This window comes from Pseudorasbora parva, chromosome 12 (assembly GCF_024679245.1).
Source record: "Pseudorasbora parva isolate DD20220531a chromosome 12, ASM2467924v1, whole genome shotgun sequence".
NCBI lineage: Eukaryota > Metazoa > Chordata > Actinopteri > Cypriniformes > Gobionidae > Pseudorasbora > Pseudorasbora parva.
This window is the reverse complement of record NC_090183.1, coordinates 41,274,650-41,294,735: the sequence shown is the minus strand read 5'-3', so window position 1 is coordinate 41,294,735 and position 20,086 is coordinate 41,274,650. Positions and strand designations below refer to the sequence as shown.

The following is a 20,086-nucleotide window of genomic DNA, read 5'->3' as shown; positions in this document are numbered from 1 at the left end:
AAAAAGAAAAGAGAATAAAAACATTGTGAAAGTTTTAGTGTACCTTTCAAATCAACCTTAATTGCATTGGTAAAGATTTTCAATTTAAGACTTGAGTTAAAAATTGATTGAAAAAGGGGCCTCCATTTTCCCATTAGCTGGCCAATCTCAAAATCTCATCAACAACATTAAAAACATTTTGCCTCCAATCAATAAAGAGCCTTTAACGTGCGCACAAAAGAGTCTGTGGAGCGGCAGGCCGATTGTGAGCTTGGAAAAGAAAAACAGAGATTTACCGATGCAAACGCTGGCGGGTGAAGGACTGAAGCGCCTTTGTGTGATTATCTCTCGGCTCGAACACACTGCAGGGCCAAAGTTAATTTCAAAAAGTTTGAGCGGATGCAAATTGAATATTCAATGGTGGGAGTTTGTTCCAACAGCTTATAGAAAATGATCGCTTTGACTCATTCGATGTGCATTACCGCCTTTATTTGTGTACCTTCAACAGTGCTTGTAAAAATCTATAAGAAAAACAAACTGGGCTGGGTTACTCCACAAGCTGCAGGTTTGGGGGGATTTCAGGAGTTATTTTTGCTTAACTGGTAGCAGTGACGTGAAAGATTTCAATTTCAGCTGTGCATAAATTCGCTGTTAAATGATTATACGAAAATATACAATAATATTGAAACAGGAAATATTAAAACAGAGGAAGCCATTCACTAGTCTGGGATGATTTTAAAAAGCCATTAAAGCTGAATATTGACACTAGAGCTGCACAATTAATTGATAAAAGATCGCAATCTTATTCCTAAAGGACAGCGGTTTGGCCATGTCTATTAAACCTTAGACACGTACGATCACACTGATTTAATTCTGTGTTTGCGCTGCCGCTGAGCCAGAGAGCAGATGTCATGCGCAGGTCGTTTCAACCACACACTTTCATTATTTGACATTGTTTTACAGTAATTCAGATGACCACAGAGGTAGAAGAAGAAGAAGAAGAAGAAGAAGAAGAAGAAGAAGTTTTATTTATATAGCACCTTTACATAGCTCAAGGTCGCTTAACATTTCACAAATCCAGTATAGACACTTACATATACATCTATACACATCACATAATACATATAATAGCATTATCCGAAATGCTTGTTAAAAAGAAATGTTTTTAACTGGGACTTAAATGCACCCACAGATGAGATGTTTCGTATTGTAAGAGGCAGCGAATTCCACAATTGAGGAGCATTTATACTAAAAGACCTTCCACCAACAGTAGACAGACGGAAACGAGGGATGGACAACAAACCAAGTTCAGCTGATCTAAGGGAATGGACAGGACGGTAAGGGGAGAGTAGGTCAGATAGATATTTGGGGAGCAAGACCATTTAATGCTTTGAACGTTAGAAGCAATACCTTAAAATGTATACGTGATGCTACAGTGAAGGTCATGAAGCAGAGGAGTCGTGTGAGCAGAGCGCCTAGTGGAGGTGAGAACTCTTGCTGCTGAGTTTTGAACATACTGTAATCTTGCGATACGTTTTTTTGGAAGACCAAGAAATAAGCCATTGCAATAGTCCGGACGTGAAGTGATTAATGCATGAATTAAGGTTTCGGTATCAGCAATGGTGAGAGAAGATTGGAGACGAGCAACATTACGAAGATGGAAAAAAGAGTTTTTAACAAGAGAAGAAATGTGAGGGCCAAAAGATAGATTTGAATCGAATAAAACACGAAGGTTACGGATCGATGACGAAGGCTTAATGTGAGTTCCATGAACATCAAAAGACTGGTTCATCGTTTTGACTGTGGTAGTAGAACCAATCAATAATATTTGAGTTTTTTTACCATTCAATTTAAGGAAATTCCGGGACATCTAATACTTAATGTCCCTGATACATGCTGTGAGTGAGTCAGGCAGAGATGGAGCATTGGAGCTGGTGGTGAGGTAGATTTGAATATCATCTGCATAGCAGTGGAACTGAAGTCCATGCTTGCGTATGATGTCACCGAGTGGATATATGTAGATGATAAATAATAGTGGGCCATGAACTAAACCTTGAGGAACACCCTGTGTGAGTGAAGCAGTAGCAGATCAAAACCCTTGTATAGTGATATAATACTTTCTGTCACTAATGTATGAAATGAACCAAGAAAGTGCAGCGCCAGTGATTGCATTCCAGGTACTGGAATGCAAGTTTTAGTTTCAATATAAATAGATAAAAAATCACCTTTTGAAAGTAACATGACGCTTCAAGTGCAATTTGTATCATTGTTACAGCAGGTGGTTACATTTGTTAAATTATTTTTTTATTGCTGATTCATCCAGTAACGAAATAAGTCTTTTTGAGTGAGTCATTGAAAAAACATTTTTTTTATTAAAACGACTTTATTACTAGGGGTGTGACGAGATCTAAATCGCGAGACTAAAACGTGACAAGATTCTCAGACAGGACGGTGGCGGAGGATTCGTTGCACAGCAGAAGTGTCAGACAAATGTCTATTTTTAATGCGCGTTCAGCACCACCTCTCCCTATTCACAGAGTACACACGATGGAGAAATTGAAAGTGAAATTAAACGCGAGCACGCATTCAAACGCGATTTCAGTGTGTTACTGCTGTTTGAAAGCGGACCCCTGAGGCATGTGAATATCTCATGTGGCATGTAAAAGCTACCTGTGGAGTTGTAAACATCTCTTAGCTCTGTATCACGCTTGAAGATAAATTTGGCCTCGATTTGCACTTTGAATATTGAGTACTTTGATTATGGTTGCACTTATTGTTTGTACTTGATCTATGATCAATATGTGGGAAGGAGTTCAGTTATGAGGCCAAAAGTTATAAAAGCTCATAAATCATGTGTAGTTCTAAGAAAAGAGTTCTAAAAAAGAAGCCAGTCAGCTGAGTTTGTGCAAACCCTTTTACAGTGCTTGAGTATTGTTCTTTTACTGCATATGATGACAAATTTACAGTCAGAAAGTAAAACTGAAAAGACATTCATTACAAGATGATGAAAACATTTCAAATGCACCTGCAAACTATTTTTCTAGTCACGCATTTCATCATTGAGGATTTCTTAGGTCTTTTTGACCCCAAATGATCTTTGCAGAATAAAATAAAATACAAATTCCCTTTATCTAAATGGCATTACTTGATTTTGTGGTTGACGCTTGCTAGTTTTACAAAAAAAAAAAAAAAAATGAATTGGAATGATATCTGGTTGTATGTAAGCATGAGAAAACATTTAGGATTGTCGGGTCTCCTGAGAGATAAAAGAGGATTTTATAACATAATGTAATTTTTTTTACCCCAAAATCACCCATAGAAAAATTACCCATACCAAAACAAAATATGATTTGTTACATAATTTGTCCCAAAAAAACTGCACATGTAAAAACATTTATAAAGTGAGTGATATTACATTACATTACTTTTTTTTTTTTCAAATTGTGTTGGCTGGGGTCTCTGGATGACCCTCAGCATTTAAATAGTCTGATTCATGGTTTGCCCTACGCTGGTCCTCTGAATCCCTCCACCTCCCCCAGCTCTGCCTGCCTAGATCTGCTACAGGATTTATGTATGTATTTATGCAGCATTTTAAATTCTGCTCCGTAAATAATGGGTAAGAAATCAGCCATCGTTAGTTTGACACCCATGTGGAAGAGCATGGCACTATCAACACCAGCGTCATGGGTGCAATCTTTAAGTGTTTTGAGTGAACCGTAAGTCGCTGTGGTTAAAAATGTCTGTTCAATGAATAAATGTAAATGATATTATCTGTGTGCTCAAGAGCTTCTGTGAAAACTCAAAAGCTTTTAATTTGGAAGTGAAGATTAACAGTTTCTATGTTTGGCACTGATCAAAATGTGTTCGTTAACTCGAGGTCACACTGAAATTGAATTGAATTTGCAAAACAAAGGAAGTGTCACGTTCCCGGTACAGAATGTTTTTGGCACTGCCACAGAGATCAGACCGACACAGGAGCACCAGATCCCGGATCAGCCCTCAACCTGCTGTGGGAACCCTCTCTCAGAACAGCTGCAGGAATAGGTTGGAGGGGCCCTGGAGAAACTACTGATTAAACCATAACCCTTTCACCAAGGTCATAAACAAGCCAACCAAATCTATAGCTGGTATGTGTGTGTACGTGAGCAATCGGCTCCTGTGAAGATTAAGTGGCCAGTGTTCAGCAAGGTGCCCGAGGACCAACAAAGAGAATTAAACAGTTACTTCCTGGCTCCGTATACTTGACTGATGTGAGACCCTTTCTAAGAAGGTGTCGTGTCTTTCTTTGGACATCTGTGCAAAATTTCCATGGACTTGCAATAGCGGCGATCGATACGTTTCACTTAAGGTGTGCAGGCTGGTCGTCTGGCAGAGTCTGCCTCAGCAGCAGGAGGGGGCACGATCAGGGCACTAACACTAATGGGAGCTCTTCGGCACTGCTTTCAACACCACAATCACATCCATTGATCCCTCATTGACAAGAACTGAGGAAGGTGAGGAATGGACAAACCAGAAGGATGATCAAATCATCCAAACTATTTAATGCTATTTGACAAAAGCCAAAATAAATGAGAAACTATATTTGCTACACATTTTTTGTATTATGCATTTATTGGATTGCACACTTTTTTCTACCCTATTGTGGGTGATTTTTTTCAGCGTTCGGGTAGTTTTTGTGTTATCCAGCCCCTGGGTCAGATGTAACAACCCAGAGGTCGAGTTATTGGAGCCAGTCACAGCATATTTCAGCTACGAGTGAAAAGCATGCAGGACAGGTATGAAGTTAGAAGTTCCCCCGCTGAACATGATACAAGCTCAGTTTAGACACACAGTGGTGTTTCGTTTCTGAATTAATCTGCAACGAACGAATCAATCGGGTGAACCAATGATTCAATGGCCCATACATAAAGAGAGCCATTTAATTCATTCCTGAATGAATCAGCTGTTTTGAATTAATAGATGAATTAAGGACTCAATGACTTACTCATTTTGTTTCTTATTTCACCGAAAAATAAAAAAATTCTGTCATCATTTACTTACCCTCATGGCCGTTGAAGCCTAAAAGTTTGTGTTATAAATTATATGTTGAATCAAATAAAAAAAATAATCATCTAAAGCTACTTTTTGTAATATCTATTTGATGCTTTTCTTGTTTAACACAATAATGACTTAAATGATCTTTCGGAGGTCATTTCTCAGCCTAATTTGATGTGCGATTAATTTGCAATTAATTAGAATGAATCGCCACATTGTGTTTATTTATTCGATTAAATATGTGAATCGCTTGACAGCCCTAGTTTTAATACCGGTATTATTCATCATTCAACTCATTCTTATATGCTAATTTGGAGCTAAAAAACAAACGAAACAAAAACATTATTATTATTATCAATGTTGAACAGTTGTGCTGCTTAACATATTTTTGTGGAAACTGCCAAAAAAAAAAAATTAGGATTCTTTGATGACTAAAGAACAGAATGAATTTGAAATAGAAATCTTTTGCAACGTCTTTACTGTCACTTTTGATCAGTTTAACGATTTATTTAAAATTTAAACATTCTTACTGAGCCAAAACTTTACAACAGTATTTCAAACCTAGTAACTTACTTTCTTATGGATTTACATTATCTAATCTAATGAAAATTTTCAGACTAAAATGCATGTTTGAGCTGTTTTAACTGAAAGCAACTTGCACTGATATGAAACATGTCAAACGTGTCATTGTTATTAAAGTTACTTAAATAATTAAACTAGGACCTAATCCTGGCTTAATCTAAAACCTGTCTGTGAAACCAGGCCATAATATTTTAAGTGTGGCTAAAGTGTCCAGATACTTTTATTTACAAACATCAAATACCTTTCCAAACACAATAGTTTATATAAAAAAAAAAACATCTTTTTTCCAATCGCCCAAAAAGTCTTTCAAGCAATGACAAACATATGGTTATTTCACAGAATTTGCAAATGTTGCTGGCACTTGTCAGATGTGGTTAGGATCTAAGAGTCTCCATGCAGTTTCTCATTAATGCGAGTTGAAGGGTAAAATCATCTAACATTGGGATGTGTGACATTCTCCACAAGGGTAAAGGCCATTTTAAAAATAAAACAGAACAGATTGCTGCCTCAGATGCAAGTATGAGCATTAAGCAGGCATTTTTTCCCTTATGCCTTACTTTTGTGCTTTTCCAGTCTGTCATTGATGAGCTTTTTTAGAGCCGAGCGGCTCTTTTTCCACAAATAGTCAGCGAACATATTGACAAATAACAAAAAAGAGAGAAAACACCTAAAATGTTCCTGCTAAGCTCCTATTGAATTAGCATAACACAGCCACTCTCTGCTTTGGTGCAAGAGAGAGAGATGACAGACTTTGTGTTCACAAAATTGCTATTCAAAGGTTGTTTTTCTAGAAAAACTGTGGCAGAGACGCTGGATGAAAATATGAGTGTAAGGTGCTTCACTGTTAACGCGAAGGCTGACAAAATATAACCATATACCTCAGATAAATGTAGTAAACAAATGATTAAAGCATCATTAGCCGAGGACACATCAAAACAGCTATTATGTTGCCATGTTAAACAAAAGCATAAAGGGATGTCCTTAAAGGTACAATCTGCTTTCTTTTCATGACAGGCAACAATTACCAATGCATGAGCAATAACAAAGCCTCTTCATATCGGTTAACTCCTCTATACGTTTCAAACGCAAAGCTCTGTTTGCAGCCTCAAAGCTAATAACTACAGGGAGAGTTTGCTTAGCCAAGAGCAAAAATAAACCGTTAACACACTGGATTCTCTATCACACTATTTAATGGCCCAAAATATACTGACACTTAAATCTCAAGGAAAATGTATGTCATTGCACTATATAATTGTATATAAAAGTGTTTATTTTTTAAAAGTAGGCAGATGCAGATTTCTCATAAAATCAAACTTCTTTCCAATTTAAAATAATTTTGTTTTGGAGGGCTCCTACAATAAGTTTCCATGCTCCCAAGATCAAAAAACATTTCATTTTCTCATAATATAATGTAACTAGCGTTGCAAGCATAGGCAGACAGTTTTGGAATGAAAATTGTTTTAAATAAACAGCCTTGTTTATTTCATGCGTCGTGTCTTTATTCTATTGCATTTATTTAAGCTATCATTTGCATCTATTTTATTAATGAATGTTGTATGTTTCTTTTAATTATTTTGTAAATTTAGTTCAACGATTCACATAAAGCCTCCCTGTTCGGTGTATAAGCTATTGTTACAAAACAATCAACATTTTTCAAAGTTCTTCAAAGTTTCCCCCGTTGTATCGAAGATCGAAATGTTGCATATGTATCATAATAATAATAATAATTCATTACATTTATATAGCGCTTTTCTAGGCACTCAAAGCACTTTATATAGAATTGGTCAACCACCACCAATGTGCAGCATCCACCTGGATGATGCGACGGCAGCCATATTGCGCCAGAACGCTCACCACACACCAGCTGATTGGTGGAGAGGAGACCGAGTGATGAAGCCAATCAGGAGAGGGGGAAGATTAGGAGGCCATGATGGACAGAGGCCCGTGGGCAAATTTAGCCAGGATGCCGGGGTTACACCCCTACTCTTTATCGAAGGACATAGAGAGGGTTTTTTACCGACCACAGACTGGACCTCGGTTTAATGTCTCATCTGAATGCCGGTGCTCTTTGAAAGTACAGTGTCCCCATCACTATACTGGGGCGTTAGGACCCACACAGACCACAGGGTGAGCGCCACCTGCTGGCCTCACTAACACCTCTACCAGCAGAAGCCTAGTTTTCCCAGTTGGTCTCCCATCCAGGTACTGACCAGGCACAGCCCGGCTTAGCTTCAGTGGGAAACCAGTCTTGGCCTACAGGGGGAGGGGGGGGGGGGGTCTCTCTAAACCCCTCTTTTACAAGAGCATACTCTTCTCTGATTGGTCAGTTGGCCAGCTGGTCAGTTTGTGTCAGAAAAGGAAACGCCCATCACCATATCTGAAATTCAATTCCAGATCTTTCTCAGCACTTGATATGCAGTGATATAGTTTTACCATACCAAGTCCAGCCCAGCCCAAGTTCTCTTCACTTGGAAGTGCTTGCAATGTGAATTTGCTTTCGCAGCGGAGAAAACAGGATTGTGTCGACAACACAAATGAAACTCCTCCAGGCCTCAGCTACAACATTGACACATTGTTTGATAGCAGACAATGAGGACCATGGATGGCATTATGCACATTTGTTATAAAGCTACGTAGGTTTGTGCAGGAAGTAAGACGGGAATTACTGACGACTCGTTTCAGGCCAAACTGGGTTCTTTTTGTTTACAATAACTCTGACAACAACTCAAATTTTGTAAACCTTTTATATTTGCAAACAGCTATATTACACACTACACTGGACTGACACATGCCTGATGCAACATGCTTAAGAATATACATTAAAGTATTCAAAAAGTCGCCAGGTCCTGGAACCAAACACACATTCATTGCTAGAGTCTTGGTAGTCTCTCCATCCCAAGGCACTTGACAGACAATATCAGCCTCACCGGTTCAATGGAGCAGAGACAATGGTATGTGTGTGTGTGTGCGTGCGTGCGTGTGTGGTAAGGAGTCTGATACATCCAAGATAGACTGACTCTTCATGGCAGTAAAGAACCATCTGTTTCTCCATCAGTGTTCTATGCTCAATGAAGAAGGAAGGGTAATATTGATTTAGTCATCCGAGAGTTAAATAACATCATGAAGTATTCATTAATGGTGCACTGACCAGAGCACACTGGCACATCCATAGAACATCTTCCTTAAAAAAAAGAAAAAGAAAAAAAAAGAAAAGAGAAGCCTTACATGTGCGCCATGCTTAGTAGAAAATGTGTATTATTATTATTATTATTATTATTATTATTATTATTCAGAAAAATAACAACAATCATCATCTATCTATGGAATATGGCAAGCTTCTATTTTTAAAATACTTTTTTATGTTTTAGAGCTATATTTAACTGCTGTCTTCTTTCAACAACAAAAAACGTCCCCGGTTACGTATGTAACCTTAGTTCCCTGAGAACAGGGAACGAGACGCTGCGTCAGCTGACGCTACGGGGGGAACGCCTTCAGCGTGACAGGTGTCTGAAATCGCTATCAAATCACAATCCTACTGACCGTCGGCAGCTGGTGATGTCATCACCGTGCGACCAGGAAGTATAAAAAGGCACCGTGCCAACATGACAACATCCGCTTCGTCTGAAGGGACTGTGGGCAGGCACACCTTGAAGCATGGCCATGTGACGCAGCGTCTCGTTCCCTGTTCTCAGGGAACTAAGGTTACATACGTAACCGGGGACGTTCCCTTTCGAAAGGGAACTCGCGCTGCGTCAGCTGACGCTACGGGGAACGATATACCCACGCCGCCATGCTGAGGGGAGTGCACGCCCCTTACTGGCAGTGAGAACTGCCTGGACGAGTGTTCGCGGAAAGTCTGAACCACTCCCCCTCTAGCCACACAGGCTGCCAGTGACATCATTCCCTACGGTCATAGCCCAAGCTATATGCCTAAGAGAGAACCTAAACAAGTTTTAACTGAGGTTTCCTACTCTCGGCTTGCTCGAGGGCCTGGGACCTACTACTTTCGAAGGAAGGAGTCCCTTAAGGGAATGTGGCTAGGGGACCCGAGGGCGCCACCAGCCGTCACTAATTCGGGAAAACCCTTCACCGAATGCCACCAGGGAGGCCTCACCTGGCATCACTTCTGTGGGACACCCCAGCTTGGCCAACCCTGTCTGTCAAAACAGAGCCTCCGGACATCGCTCTACTTATGAGCATCCAGACTGAGGGACTGCAAAGTGGCAGTGTCCTCCTCAGACCGGAACTCGGAGACGGGAATCCTGGAGAGCAGTACTCAGCTTAGTGCTTCTTACCCTTGCCATCGAGGGGAGTTTCTTCTGCTCGATCCTAGGATCTACTGAGCACATTTATTACAGGGGTGCTCAGGAGGCCTAAAAAAGGCCTATGGACTGATCTACCCGGGAGGCCCCGAGGGGGGCCTGCCCGTCTGATCAGACTCAAGCGGCCGTAAGCTCGCAGACGACCCTCAATGAGGGGAGCTCTTAAGCCAGCTTGGTAGGTAACCCATGCTGTAGGCTAGCCAGTCCCTGTCCTGAAGGGACTGCGCAGCAGAAACGGAGTCTCGTTGTGCTAGGGCATAAGCCCGCCATTGAGTTATACCGGCGCAGGCCGGGACCCACCGGGGGCAGCCGCTAGCTGTCAGCCCAAAGCCAGTTATACGTTCCTGTTTCAAGGAACCGTTTCCCCTCCAGGGAGGCCATGAGGCGCCTCCACCCAGCACCGTTAGTGTTAGCTGTTTGCTGTTAAAAGCCGCAGGAAGGTGGCTTTACTGGTTCCTCAGGGGGCTCATGAGGCTATAACGCCAGAAGCCACCCACGCTAATGGCTAGCGTGTCACCGAGACCTTGGTCCGGGAATCCTCTCCCAAAAAGGCCCAAAGAGGCCTGACAGCATAATACACTGGCCTAACGAGCGTCCTAGCTCGGGGCTCACCCTCAGGCGGCCTGCAGGCAGGTGGCTTTACTGGTTCCTCAGGGGGCTCATGAGGCTATAGCGCCAGAAGCCACCCATGCTAATAGCTAGCTTGTCACCGAGACCTGGTCCGGGAATCCCTCCCAAAAAGGCCAAAAGAGGCCTGACAGCATAATACACTGGCCTACCGAGCGTCCCCGCTCGGGGGCTCACCCTCAGGCGGCCTAGAGCGGCCTACTTCCTGTCAGCCAACGTGCAAACTGTTGGGAGCTGTTGTGTTCCCGGGGCTCGCCTCCAGGGAGGCCTGTTTGATGCCTACGTACAGTCCGGTCTTTTTAGGGCGGCCCGGAGAGGCCTATTGCCGAATGGCAGTTCCCTATTAGATTGGTGACATACGGTGCTTATCCGATGGCAAATCCCACCGGAAACCCCGCAGGGCCGGGAAACGATCATAGGACGGCCTGAAGCGGCCCGTCCCTGATAGCAGACTATGCTAGCCGCCTGGCTAGCACCCGCGCACACTGTTGCAAGACCTGGGAACCGGGGCTCACCCTACAGGCGGCCTCAAGCGGCCTAGATCCTGTCAACCAATGGTCGGAACCCTAGGTCACCCCCTCAGGGGACGCCATGTGAGGCGTGCTGAAACTCAGCGAGCCCTTAAAGTCGGGCTGACAGTGGCTGTCTGCTGGCTGATGCGGACTGGGTATCCAGTCACTACCTGGGGACTCATCCCCAGGGAGGCCGTTAGGGGCCTACTTATGACGAGGTTTCTACTGCAACCGACATCGTTGGGGAGAACCCTCCCCGCTCACATGGGCCACGACGTCGGAACTCACCCGCAGGGAGGCCTACTGAGGCCTACCACCTGACCCAGAGTTAACTGCCCGGACTGCCTCGGCTGGCGTCTCCCGCCAGCCAGCCTTCTATAGTCGGTCCGCCCCAGCGGCCCATAGCAGCCTTCTGCGACGGCGCAGTCTCTCAGGCAGCGCCTACCAGCGTGGACCTAAAACACAATGCCCACAGCAGTGCACTCAGCATAAAGCGCCTTGAACCCTCTAAAGCGAGGGGAGTACAACTTACGCCACCTGCCTCCAGGGCGGCCGTCTGGTCGTCCAGCGGTCCGCCGTCCGCGCAAGGGCATCAGCCGTGACAGTGTTTCGACTCCAGGGGAGCATCCTACCAACCGATGCTTTCAGATGGTTGCGAAGTACAGCTCGACCCGAGCCTAAAAGGTGAAGCAGAAGACACAGAGCAAAAAGGTGAAAGATATTGAACACACACACACATAACCGGCCATTTCCTGAACCAAGCCGGGGGGCCGCCCAGAAGTGGCGGCCGCACTAGCTCTGGGGGTCGGGGCTAGCAAAACCAGTCTAACTGCGCACCGCGAAGAGACGCCTACCCCGTCCCCACGACCACTGGCTGAGTCGCGATTCATTCTGCTACACACCTTTATGCATTAATAATAACCCCCAAATGCAGAAGGGGGGTGGGCATTGGCCGGACGACCCTACTGCGGGGAGGCCGGGTAGGGATATAAAGCTCCTGCGGGACTACCGACAGGAGCCCGGGGCAACTGCCAGGGCGATATGCCACCGCGAGACGCCACCGTCATCCCATTAACAGCCTAGGCCAACTTGATGCACTAGCATCGGTCTGATAATCCCACACACAACGGCCCTAAACAGGGCTGGGACAGACCTTACTGTAGTTCATGCGCTAGCCTAACCTCACAAATTCATCTAGATATTTCACTAGCAGAGGTGCCAACGCTACCCAGAGGTGGCTACAGCTAAAAACGTTCGCCAGGAGAACATACGTCAGTTTATATCGCCGCTACATGCCCGCGGCATGTGCGGTGGCCTCAACTGCTCATATTACACATATCCAGAAGAGAAACAGCCTTATAAACTACTGTTGCTACACTAGCAAACATACAGCCTACATAAACACACTGTGTTTATACAAAACATCGTTCTAGCCACCTTTACCGGGGAACTACAGGCCCACTGTTACACTTTTCTTCATCTTTTGTAGACAAAATATCCCTCAGGGAAGCATAGAGTCCAAACATACGGCATTAAAAAGAAGAATGTTTGCCCTAAAAGGGGACTCACCCGCTGTCTTCAGTGCCTCATCGCTTCATGTAACATGCATGCTTCGGCGCACTAACCTGAGGGTGGGGCGCTTCATTCTCAAACAAGGCCGCTTTTGGAGGCGGCCGCGAAATCCCGCTATTCCCAGAGACGATGCACTGTGTGCGGGCAGAGCACACACCGGCCTGGCAGGCCGTCAGAGTCTCACATCCGCTCATCATCGGCCCGCGCGGCCTGGTGTGAAGCGCGCCCGGGGAGAGAAAAGAACATAACAGAAAAACAAAGGAGGGGACACATTTACATCACTTCCGCGCCCTCGGGGGCGGAGACTCACCACCCCGCTTCCGGCGCTGGAAGCGGCTCTTCTCCCCGATGTCCCTCCTCCTGTTGCGGGTGTCCCGCCTCTTCTGCGTCCTACTCCTCCACGGAGGGGGCGCCCGAGAGGCTACGCTGCTGCGTTGGCCCAATCGATGATCCTCGGACCTCGAAGGGCCAGGGACACCCTCCTGCCTGGGCGCCGCCCCGGACCTCAGCGGAATACACGTTCTATATGCCGCTGAGCGCGCCCTCGCCTCTCTGAACTTTCCCACCACCGCCTCGACGGAGGTGCCGAAAAGCTCAGAGGGCGAGACCGGGGCATCAAGGAGAAAAGCCTTTTCTTTCCCCCCGATGTCCGCCAGGTTCAGCCACAGATGCCTCTCCGTGGCGACCATAGCCGCCATCGACCGTCCGATGGCGACTGCTGTGTGTTTGGCCGCCCGGAGAGAGAGATCCGTGGTGCGGCGCAACTCAGCTATCGCATCAGGGGGTAGGCCCTCCCCCTGATCGAGGTCCCTCAGCAGATCGGCCTGATAGGCCTGCAACACTGCCATTGTGTGCAAGGCCGCCGCCGCCTGACCCGCCGACGTGTATGCCCTGCCGTTAAGACGCGAGGTCGTCTTTAATGGTTTAGACGGCAGGGCTGGAGCTCTTAGTGTCGATGGCCGCCCGGACGCGAGATAGTTCGCGAACGTCTCATCGATGGGCGGCATCGACACATACCCTGCCTCGGCCAATCCCTCGACATCAGCGAAGTTAAACCGCTGATGCCGATGGATTCGCGCCGAGTAGGGTTTCTTCCATGCCCCCACGACCTGCTTGTGAAGGTCGGGGAGGAATGGAAGGCTCCCGGGAGCTGGGCGGCTATGGTCGGGGAGAAACCGATCGCCCAATCTGTCAGGGCGGGCGGCCTCTCCCCTGGCTCTCTGCCACAGCAGCTGAAGTCTCAGCGCCGCGCACCCCATCACATCGTACAGCTCCCCATACACGGGGCAGGATGGCTGGGAGGATTCAGCCTCAGCTTCATTTTCCCCCTCATCCACAGCCATCCTCTGATCGACCGGAAGAGCATGGGCTGACGACGAGGAGGAGTCTCCATCCGACTCCTCCTCCGTCAGCCTGCTCTCGCGACCTGGCTGATCATCCGCGAGAACTGTACTCTCCAGACGATGAGCCAGGTCCATCTGGGAGCCCCAGGACAGACGGTGCCGCTCAGCCTCAGCTTGAGCGGGACCGCTCCCAGATGCTGGCTCTTCTTCCCTCGAGAAGAAGGCAAGGCGAGAGCGGAGCGTCCTCAACGGAAAACGCTCGCAGTTCGTGCAGGAGGCCCCCTCGAGAACCTCCCGCGCGTGCTCTTCCCCCAGGCAGAGCACACAAAGGGTGTGTGTGTCCTCAGGCGTAAGAAACCTGGGACACGGATCAGCGCACTTCCTGTACGCTCCCTTCACTTTGCGTGTGCACTTCATTCTGACTTTCCAGCGAACCAGACAAAACAGTCCCTGAAGACGAAAGGATGTTGTCATGTTGGCACGGTGCCTTTTTATACTTCCTGGTCGCACGGTGATGACATCACCAGCTGCCGACGGTCAGTAGGATTGTGATTTGATAGCGATTTCAGACACCTGTCACGCTGAAGGCGTTACCCCCGTAGCGTCAGCTGACGCAGCGCGAGTTCCCTTTCGAAAGGGAACACCATATATCAACACATTCTCACACCCAACTCGTCACATATGGACGCTTGACCCGGACCCCTTGTCGTCACTTTTCAAGGAACTGGGCGTACCTTTATCGTCAATTTTTGACGCACTGATCCATTCATTTCAGTGAGAAACCTTTGGTGTCATACACAGACGCACTGGGAATGGGATTGTCATAGTGAAATTTATTTTTTGATTTATTTATTGAAATTATTTATTGGTTTATAATTTTGCCATTATGACATGTTGGAGTGTGCTTCTCAATTAAATCAGCAAGCATAATTTCATTTACATTTACTTTATTTACACTATTTAGACACGTTTTAACATGATTTCATTTACGTTTATTTTATATTCCCTATTTAGACAGGTTTTAACATGTAACCCAACCCCACCCCATCCCTAAACCTACTCATTTGTGTGAACATGATATAAAACACAGGATATAACATACGACTGCATCCACGAGTTATTCAAAAAGGTAAATAATCCAAGTTTTCCAAGATCAAACTGCATGAAGAAAATCCCCAAAAAAGCGATCAGCATCTCCATCCGCCGAAGATCATGAACACATCAAATTTTAAATATTGCCGCCCGTACTTCAGATTTCATAGTGAAATGTCATTGGCTCTCGTATGTCTTGTTACCAATTGCGTCATTACCTCATCATTGATTGTAAAATGTCATTGGCTCTCGTGTGTCTTGTGACCGATTGCGTCATGCTCAGGAGTCTTTTGAATTATTTGAATGAGATATGAATGAGTTTGTTCACGGGGCAGCGGGATCATCATTTCAGCGATTAAAACATCAAGATCAACTCTGTTCTTCACATGAAGACATCGTATGACTTCAGAAGACTTGGAATGCAACATGAGATAATACTTTTATACTGTTTTGGTCAGATTTTGTAATAAATACTTGTGACTGTACTTTTATTTGCCTGTTGTGTTTTATATTGTTAAGATGTGGGTAGGTTTAGGGTAGGAGTTGGGTTAGTTGCTCCAAAATATAAAAGTAGCCTTTAAATATTAATAAAATCATGTCTGATTTTATAAATGCAAATAATTAAATGCGTCTGTGTATGACGCCAAAGGTTTCTCATTGAAATGAATGGAGCACACAGCGCGTCGAAAATTGACGATAAAGGTACGCCCAGTTTGTTGAAAAGTGACGACAAGGGGTCCTGGTCAAGCGTCCATATGTGACGAGTTGGGTGTGAGAATGTGTTGCATAAATTGCCATCAGTAAACCCAATAAAAAAAACTAAACCAAATATAGCAAATAAAAACAATGGTAATATACAATATGTATCTACATGTAACAGTTGGTGAACCAGGAAAATGCTGAAAACTCAAAACGCAAACTTATACTTTAATAATGACGCTCAGGAACAAACAGATAGGCAGGGAAACACACTCCAACATAACAGTGACTAGACAAAGACTGAAGGTGAGGGTGCAACTTAAGTAGAGAACAGAAACAAGATGATTAGACACAGCTGGGAACTATGGAAACAAAAAATTGGCGGGAAATTGAACAAAGGAACACATAAAGCAAATCAAAACACAAACCGATTTGGAACAACTTTCGGTTCAAAAATGGAGGTACATTTCAGTGTATGTACGCAGCCATAGCAACATAACCTGCTTAATTAGCATCAAACAAACAATATAATCCTTATTTTCAGTGAATAAAGATTACTTATAAATGATTAAAAAGCACCAAATAAAATGTGCACTAAACAAAAGAAGGAGCAAGTACAGTGGCACGCTTTTTCTTAGTGTCTATTTCCATGGTGAACCATCGATTCGTCGCTCTGTTGAGAATGTCTTGTGTGTTAACCGGGAACATACTCTGAGTTGTCTGAACTTACAGACTCGTTTTTTTAAAGAGGTGGTTCCGTGTTTTTTTCTAGGATTGGTTGTGTTTATGTGATGCAGTATAACACGTCTTAATACTTTGTTTAAAAAAAGCCATATTTTAAAGGTCATATTCTCCCTTTATTCCACACCGCTGTCTCCACTGTCCTTTGAACGACTCGTTTGCTTCCTGCTTCTATGAAGCCCATCCCTCTGAAAAACGCAATGGTCTTAGATTGGTTAGATGGCCAAATGTAGTTTCCTGTATTTTTATTGGCTGAAGTGCCAAGCACAGGTTGTCCGGAAACGCCACGCCCCTTCCCATTACGGACAGAAGTCACATCTGCGGAGACTAGCAAGGGTTTATGATGTCACCAACCCGGAAGAAGCTCGTTGTAGTCCAAACCGGCCGTTTTTGTAGGCAATAAACTGCCATAACTTTAAAAGACAATCTCTCCGTTTGCATTGAACTTTCAGCGCTGTAACTTTGCAGATACTGTTTATGCTCAAGCAGCGACATTACACACTAACTAAAGTTAAAAAAGTGAAATCGCATGCAACCACCCCTTTAAAAGCAGCATACCTCGAGTAAGCAAGGTTTGGGTTAATCAACCGGGAGTTCAGGGTATATGAGATGGTAAGTTAACCATGTTTTAAAATGTTAAAAAAAATTGATTTTAAATACTGTTCTTTTGATCCTTTTAGGATCAAAAGTCTGTCTGTCTGTCTGTCTGTCTGTCTGTCTGTCTGTCTGTCTGTCTGTCTGTCTGTCTGTCTGTCTGTCTATCTATCTATCTATCTATCTATCAATCTATCTATCTATCTATCTATCTATCTATCTATCTATCTATCTATCTATCTTTATAGGGCTTCATAAATGCACAGTAAACATCAATGTTACGAACAAAGAAGGAGAATAAATTGATAGGTAGTGTGGAGAAACTGAGATAGCAATAGGGGTGGGTAAAAAAATATAGATTTCCCAATTTTAATCGAATCTCATTTTTATGAACCGATATCGAATCTTATATCCTAAGAATCGATTAGTCTATCCTGTTTTCAGCTGGAGAATGATTGGGATAAGCATGGTTCCCATCCAATAAATCGCAATAAGCTTTGTGACTTTTGATATGAAACAAAGTCTCAGATTTCATATTCTACAAAGAAATATAAAAAAATTAGACAGAACTGGCAGTGCACGTGAACCGATCATATCTTCCTTATTAACCATCACAGAGCAAAATAAACATGAATGAACATCTGAAGGTATATACAGTACATCTTACTGAAATCCATATCAGGTCTCATGTATTCACTTAATCAGTAGCTATGTTTACACATTTATTATAATAACAACTTTATTAAGAATTTAAGTGTTTGTATGCAAATCATTTAATTTTAGCCTTTAATATTATAGTAATGTAGCTACAGTTATAGGGTGGTCAGTAGAGGCAGAACATGAAATGCACATTACTAGTACATTCTCCAAGTTGCACTGCAGGAAATGAGGGCACTCTTTTTTCTCGAATTTATGATCAAGCCCACATTCACTCCGTCTGTTCTAACACTTATTACTCAGTGTGACTGCAGTGAAAAGAAAGAGAAATGCTTCTTTTTTTTTCTTTGACCGGAGAGAGCAAGTGAAGCAGAGTGGCAACCCAATTACCATTCCATTGCCATGGCAATTTACAGCAAGTCACTTATGAAATTGTTATGAGGCGATAGGAGAGCTATAGCCATCTATGGTCTGCAGAAATGGAAGATCAAACGCTCCATCTGACGCCGTACTGGTTACCTGATCAGAGGTGTTTGGGTGTGGGAAGTGGTGAGACGGTCTCTAAAAAGTCTAAATGAATAGATGTCACATCAGATGTTCTTTACCGGGTCAGAGCTTTGACACAAATACGCTGTGTTTTTCCTTGACACAAGACGCACTCTGATAACCAACAACCCGTGGAAATCCCGGGCTAGGGCGCTGACAGCAAATTTTCACCTGCAAGATATGGCCGTTCAGGTTCTGCTGAGAAGCAACACACATACACAGCTTAAGTACCTCTGTGGTTAGCAGGCTAATATGAAGTCAACACTCCCAAAACAGGAGTGAGTCTGGGCAGAGGTCCAAGACCTTGTGCTGGTGTAAACAGAAACTGAAAAGCAGACAATAGCATCACACATGAATACCTGTAAAAGATAAAAGCTTACTTTTGATAGTAGAAATTGTACTGTATTTGGTCTACATTTACATTTACATTTAATCATTTAGCAGACACTTTTATCCAAAGCGACTTACAAAAAAGGGGAGAGTAATAGAAGCAACGAAACAGACAAGGCCAACAACCTGTAAGAGCTGTAAGAAATCTCAATTAATTAGCACAGTACACAATTATTATAATTTTTTTTTATTTATTTTTTTATTTATTTATTTTTATAGACATCTACAACAAAAACTCACGTACGCAAAATGCCGAACACTGGATTTTGATAGCTATGATAACAACCCATTAGGACTAAGGCTGTTGCCCCAGCTGTTGTCGTTAATGCAGATTCAGTGGCCCAATGGGTTGGTTTTGTATGGCATTCTAGCTAAACGCGCAGCAATAGCCATCTACAACAAAAACTCACATACGCAAAATATAGAACACTGGATTTTGATAGTTATGATAACTATGTAACACACCCGCCTGAAGGCACAAATCCGGATGAGAGGCGTAGATATGATCCAGAAGTGTGCGCTTTTTGGTCATTGCTGTGGTGATCAGTAAGTGCTATTCTGTATGAGTTGATGGCCAAAAATGTATTATATTTTTCCCCAATATGTAGGATTTTTGGTAACACTTTATTTTAAGGTTCAGTTATTAACTATTAACTAGTTGCTTATTAGCATGCATATTACTAGAATATTGGCTGTTTATTAGTTCTTTTAAAGCACATATTAATGCCTTATTCTGCATGACCTATTCCACATCCCTTAATCCGACCCAATACCTAAACTGAAATGCAACAAAACTACCTTACTAACTATTAATAAGCAGTAAATTAAATTAAATGAAGTTTATTGAGGCAAAAGTCGTAGTTAATAATGAATACGTGTTCCCCATACTAAAGTGTTACCGGATTTTTATATATATACACTGTATATTTATTTAAAAATATATATTACAATAGTTGTCCAAGGAGGGAACATTGGCAAAACGGCAACAGGGTCATGGGCGGCCAAGGCTCATTGGTGCACGTGGGGAGCGAAGGCTGGCCCGCATGGTCTGATCAAACAGACGAGCTACTGTAGCTCAAACTGCTCAAGAAGTTAATGCTGGTTCTGATAGAAAGGTGTCAGAATACACAGTGCATCGCAGTTTGTTGTGTATGGGACCAGTCAGGGTGCCCATGCTGACCCCTGTCCACCACTGAAAGCGCTAACAGTGGGCACGTGAGAATCAGAAATGGACCACGGAGAAATGGAAGAAGGTGGCCTGGTCTGATGAATCATGTTTTCTTTTACAACACGTGGATGACCAGGTGCGTGTGCGAGGCTTACCTGGGGAACACATGGCAACAGGATGCACTATGGGAAGAAACCAAGGCACCTATGTGCTGGGAAACCTTGGGTC

At 43.7% G+C, this 20,086-nt stretch overlaps 1 protein-coding gene across 1 annotated transcript in view; it reads right to left on the bottom strand.

Moving 5' to 3' along the window:
• Positions 1-20,086, bottom strand: part of tafa3a (TAFA chemokine like family member 3a) — a 172,265-nt gene that overhangs the window by 11,922 nt on the left and 140,257 nt on the right. The window lies entirely within an intron of this gene.